This window comes from Hylaeus volcanicus, chromosome 8 (assembly GCF_026283585.1).
Source record: "Hylaeus volcanicus isolate JK05 chromosome 8, UHH_iyHylVolc1.0_haploid, whole genome shotgun sequence".
NCBI lineage: Eukaryota > Metazoa > Arthropoda > Insecta > Hymenoptera > Colletidae > Hylaeus > Hylaeus volcanicus.
Window position 1 is genome coordinate 15,146,295 of NC_071983.1, and position 6,329 is coordinate 15,152,623.

Consider the following 6,329-nt stretch of genomic DNA (forward strand, 5'->3'; position numbering starts at 1 on the left):
TCGACGTATACGATGTTAGTATATTATAAATTGTACTATAGACCGACTCGATGGATCTTTCACGTGAAACATAATGATTTACGGAAATTTGCATCGACTTTGTGGAATTTAACTAATTTTTCGAGTCGACGTATACGACGTTATTATATTATAAATTGTATATAATATCATATAACGTGTATACGTTTGTACTTTAAATAAATAAATACGCGTGACACTGCCCATTATTGGAACGCGTTCAGCTAACGTCGCGAAAACCGAATCGATCGTACATCGTACGTTCAGGAAAGCGAAAGAATGTTCGGCGAACATGCTGGTAGCCGTTAAATTTCGTCGAAATATCTTGGAGAATATCGAATACGTCGGACCAGTTTTCCACCGAAATCGCGGTTCGGAGCGACACGGTCGGTTTTCAATATCGTGTCTGCCACATGTCGTCTGCTTTCGCTCGAAACGATTCGTGTTTTTCCATCCTAAGCGATTCTCAGACGCTACAGTTTCGTTGATCGCGACTCGCGGGAGGAGGATGCGGTCGGCTCAATATCGAGACGTACCACTGCCTTAGCCACGATGCAGAGATGGGTAAAACCCTAGGCTTCGAATAAATCTGAAGTTTGCCGATATGTTTGTCTCGTTTCCTCTTTTAAACATTTTACAGAGAAGGAAACGAGCAAACATATCAGCAAACGTCAAATTTATTCGAAGCCTAGGGTTTTGCTCATCTCTGCAACGATGCTCCCCTTTCACTGCCAAAACTTCCACTTCTTCGGAAAATTTGTCAATTTTCGCAGAACTGGATCTCTGGAACTAAGAGAGCTCCAACACATTTTAAATTGTAGAAAATTTGATCTACTTAAAAAAAGGTAACGATAACTTTTCTCGTCAGGATATTCCTTCGGTAACTTTTTGGGGGGAAAAACTGTAAAAAGTGCGAAAATTTCGCGGTTTTTCGACTGTAACACGGCTGACTCACGTTTCTGACGGTTGCAAATCTAGATTTATATTGGATGATTGTATAAGTTCGTGCCCGATTGTCATAGACATTGCTACGACAACTCCATTGTTTTTGTTTGGTTTGGTTTACCTACTAAATAGGTTATACGTAGTATCATATGCAAAATTAGATTGTAGAAAAGAATGGCGACTTCGTAATTGATTAATAGAATCATATTCTTTGAAATTTAACACATTAAACTTCATTTTTAAATCGGGCACGAACTTATGCAATCATCCAATACTATCTGTGTGTGGTTCCTAACAACATATCAAAAAATCAAATAAAAATATTTACGGTACTTTATGCAATGTTTGGCAATGAATTGTCTAACGTGACTGGCCTAAAAGAGTTTTAAACGGTCGTAACATTATCATTTCGAATTTCACGTGCGTGTGTTAAATACCCGAAACACGAAACACGGAATAGTAATGGGCGTCGACGTGCTTTGTTATTTCAATTAACGTTGAACGGACGTCGAGTGTCTATGATTCTTTTATCATCGTACGGATCAGGGAACGACGAGCATCTCCAAGTTAGTTATTCCGGCTCGACAGTCATCAGACATTCAAGAAACCTGCATATAACATATCAAAAAATCAAGTTTACGGTACTTTATGCAATGTTTGACAAAACAAATTGTCTAATGTGACTTTTTCGGAAAAAACTCTAAAAAATGCGAAACTTTCGCGGTTTTTTGACTGTAACACGGCTGACTCACGCTTCTGAGGGTTGGAAATCTAGATTTACTAGGTTGTCCCATAAATTCCCGGACACTTGATGCTTGAATTTTTGACATTCTAATTCTTGATGACAGTTGATCCAAATCGGAATTGAACAATTGGCAGAAAGATGGATGAAAACTATCAAAAACGATGGCATTTATTTTGAAGAATAATTATTGTTTGATTATAATATTATTATAAAATGATTTATTGGTAGGGAGTCTCCAGGAACTTATGAAACAACCTAGAATACTATGTGGTCCCTAACAACGTATCAAAAAAGCTAGTTTACATTATTTTATGCAATGTTTGATATCTAAACCGACTGGCCTGTATGTACACCGCGCGAAAAAGAGCGCGCAGGGCTTGTAATTTAATAATACAATGGTGACCCAGTCGCGTCGCATCGTTCAAATACCGGAGCGTATCCCTGCAGTGGATCTCGTTAATTCGATTGTGGTAGACTCGGAGAGGATTGATGCATTATCGTTAGCGATTACTACAGTATTGTCTCGAAATAAACAACTCGCTATCCCCACCTTTTTATTTGTTTCACGCTGTCCAGCGCGACGCAAGAGAACGAAAGTTTCGAAGAAGATTAGAGAAAATCGAGTGCAAGATATCGCACCTTTCGGTTGTCTATGTAAGTTGGCTTAGGTACGAAAAGGTGGTTTTTCTCAATATTACCCCTTTGCACTCGAGAGGTGACTTTCAGTGACCACTAGGTTTTCTTTAGGTTTAATTTCTTTGGAACTCGAAGTGCCAATTTAAATAATTGTCGTTGAGGCAAAGGTGACCTGGTTCTCAAATTTCAAATTAGAGATCTCATTTTCGAAATCAATATAATCTTAACATTCATGGCAATAGAATGCTAAGAAAGCATCTCGAGTTGCTGGTAGATACCAGAAAAAAGGTTAATATTATATAAACAATTAATATTATATTAATATTATATAAATATAAACAATTATATTTTTGAATATAGTCCTATCATTTTGTCCAACTCAAATCAATACATGTTTATATTATTGTGTCGTCCGGAAAGTCCATGCCGATTTTTGGTAGGTGGTACAAGTCTGAATATATCTAAGTGGTTGAAAACAAATAACCTGCATACATCCCTTAAAAGGTGGAAAGGTTGTGGAACAAAATGGCACCTATGTAATTCAATAAATATATATTAAAATTCAAATCTGTTTTTTTCAATGATTCTTAGAAATTGGCACGAACTTTCTGGACAACCTAATATTTTCTCTAATTTCTTTCCTATACAAGAGACAAACTTTCAATTCCATGTGGATACTTCGAAGGACATATCTAATATACAGGGTATCTACGTATAAGTTCGGACATACGGAGGGTGACAATTCTACAACAAATTTCCAACAAAAAATTACTCTTGGACATTTTCTTTGTGTCGCCTTATTCTCGAGTATTTTCACTTGTTAAATCTATGTAATAAATTTTGGTTTTGCATCATGGAGACGGGAAATTTAACGCTCTTTCGAATCGTATACTTAGTTTTAAGTTTGCACTGTAATTTGGTGGAGTTATGGCCGTTTAAAGAGTGTCAGGTCGAAAACACAGAAAAAAATTAAAAGTGAAAATACTCGAGAATAATGCGACACAAAGAAAATGTCTAAGATTAATTTTTTGTTGGGAATTTGTGGTAGAATTGATACCTTGCGTATGTCCGAACTTATACGTAGACACACTGTATAGAATGAGTAATACAGTATTGTCTCGAAATAAGCAACTGCTTTCTGTCTCGAAATAAGCAACTCGCTACCCCATCTTTTTACTTGAAGTCGCCCGCTGAGTGAGGGATCCGACAAGAAGTTAGAGGCCCGTGAAAGCGAGAAGCCATAAATCTTTCATGACCAACCGAACAGATTAGTGGAAAAAGCACAGAATATGTGTAATACTTTTTCTTTCTCTGGCGTGTGTATTCTCCGAAATACTACTGTTAGTTGTACATATACGTCCCATTCGTTCGATTTTACTAATGCTAAAATGAGAAAGCATGTCATCTTCTATCATTCTTCAAAGTACAACACTCAACTCGAGCGATCACTTTATAGTTTATCACTTTATATGTAGTTTATAGAACTCCCTGTTTTGTCTACGGGTTTCCCCTCGTCGCGCTCGAAAACAAAGTCAAGCCGAATTAAGCAACTCGCCGGTCCCGACCGAGTTGCTTATTTCGAGACAATACTGTACCGAATTGAAATTTCCTAGGTATCAAAGGTCCCCGTTTAAAATTCACGCCTTAATACGAGCCAAACGACACTACGAACGACGCTAGTCAAAACTAGCGCAAGAAATTTCGTTGCGCCACACTTCCCAAACAACACTCTGCGATGTACGATAAATACTTGTGTACTTACTTACTTACGCAGTATTCTCCGCATTTTGTAACGTGGCCGCTTCGTTATGAGTTAATTCCTGAAAATCCGAGCTCTGTATTACTGCGAGAGGATAATTGTTCCGCGAGAAATATAGGGTTTCGCGGAGAGATTAATGTTTTTCGTCGCAACTCGTACGTACTGGGATTTCCTTGAAACGGTTAGAGGACATTTGTCTTCCACCTCGTAGAGAGTTTCGTTTCGCGATATCCGTTTCAATCGCCTTATTTCCCGTTCGAGATCTTCTCCTTTGAAAGCGGACATCCCTTAAACGGCAGAAGCTTTCAAGTTTTCATCGTCGATCGGAATCCAATTATTTTCTCCGCTTATATTTGCTGCGAGAGTGCCATCGGTGGTTACTTTCAAAGAATTCCGATCAAAGTTGGAATCGGTAGCCGTTTCTTTACCGAGGATAATGAATTTGCCGCGAGAAGACGAGCGATTATCGCGCTAGTCGTAACTTGTAACGTTGTTTATTGCCCATCGAATGACGAAGGCAAGTAAGTCGCACCGAATCTATAGACCGTAATGGGTCCTTGGGAAAGAAAGTCGTGGGAATTTTTAGGTCACCGGGACAAGGGGACAAGGGTACAAGGGGATTCCGGGGAATGGCGGAGAGCCGAGGTGGGAAGGGAATATTTCCCGTCGTTGTCCTGCTTCGTAACTAATTCATTTCTATTGTCACGGGCGTGTTTCGTTTATCGTTTTATCTGCAACATCGGATGTGTAACTTTACCGTTCCCTTTTATGGTCACCTGTGGTTATCGCTGTTCCTCTCTCTCTCTCTTTATTCCTTATTCGTTTCCCTGCGTTTACGCAGAATAAAAAACTGGGCGGCTTTAATGCACTTGTCGTCCTACATACAATATGTTTCAGAAGCAATGCTTTTATTATTTTTCAATTGTGTACGTACGCGTTATCGGCGCTGCTAAGAATTACATTTGGGTACAGCGTTTAACATTTATATTGTTAGTGATAATTAGACTGCGGATCTTTATGCAAAATAAAATCTTGGCGAACGTGCCAACAAAAATCGAACCTGAATAGGAATTTATTTTATTCTGCAAATATTATTACGTGAACTTTACTTTCCATCTTTTTTCTATTCTTGTATATTGTTTGTATTTTGTAGGTTCTTGCACATTCAAATTTCCTATAAATGCATAAAGATCCGCAGTCTACTGATAATATAGCTTGATCATAGCTGAAATAGAAAACGCATTGGAAACATGGCAGTTTATCTACAGTGGGTGTAGAAAGTATTCGTACACCGATCAATTTCCAAGAAAACTGTGTAAAATTGTAATTTATTAACTTATTTTTTATAAACAATGACATTCTACATATTCTGGAAAATCTCTAGAATAGATAGAGTACAAAAAAGAAATCGCTATTTGTGAAAGTTACGAAATTAACAAAAAAGAATTAAATTACAAGTATATTAATTTACAAATATGTAATACTTCCTTTGTGGGATTTCCTGTTGATTTTATAATTACTGCTACTCATTTAGGCATTAAATTACCTAAATGTCGATGTTATTCGGAGTGGGATCTTTCTCCATTTCTCTGTTTAGCGATTTTTAAAAGTACTTTACTGGAAATTTGATGTTTTCCTAATTCGTACGGAGCAATAAACTAATGTGTTTAATGTGTTCGTCATAAGAATCGTGCAAATACTTATTGCTTCTATACTTTTACCCACTTTTCGCATTTTTTTTGTTAATTTCACAAATTATATTAACCAGTAAACGTTGTTTGGACTATATCTATCTTAGAGACTTCCAAGAATACGTAAAATATCATTCATTATAAAAAAAAGAAGTTAAGAAACTACAATTTCACACAACAGTTTTTTAAGGAAATTGATCGGTCTACGAATACATTCTACACCGACTGTATGTATCTAAGTAGTAAACACAGCGTCGATAGCAGTCCCGAGCCCTTGTTATTATTAACTTTTTTGTTGTGAAACTGTTACCATCATATTCCTGACATTTTTCTGATTAGAATGAGACTAAACACGACGCAATTCGCAACATATTTACTTGTAACAACTTATTATGTATCGTCCGAATTATGTCGTGTTTATAAAAATAGATAAAAATGGGACATTTATCAGACGGTCCTGTTCATAATTACTCTATTCGGTGTTGGACCAGCGATCAATGTCAATCAAGAGGCAATGTATTTTTACGTCGTAAAA

At 37.1% G+C, this 6,329-nt stretch overlaps 2 protein-coding genes across 2 annotated transcripts in view; one reads left to right on the top strand and one right to left on the bottom strand.

Annotated features, from left to right (window-relative positions):
- Positions 1-4,974, bottom strand: part of LOC128880802 (FMRFamide receptor-like) — a 41,913-nt gene extending 36,939 nt beyond the window's left edge. Inside the window, exons 1-2 of the mRNA XM_054131259.1 lie at positions 4,267-4,974; positions 4,107-4,164 (exon numbers count right to left, since the gene is read on the bottom strand). The gene's annotated coding sequence lies outside the window, so the exon portion shown is untranslated. The remainder of the gene's footprint in view (positions 1-4,106; positions 4,165-4,266) is intronic.
- Positions 1-6,329, top strand: part of LOC128880801 (uncharacterized) — a 51,452-nt gene that overhangs the window by 21,924 nt on the left and 23,199 nt on the right. The window lies entirely within an intron of this gene.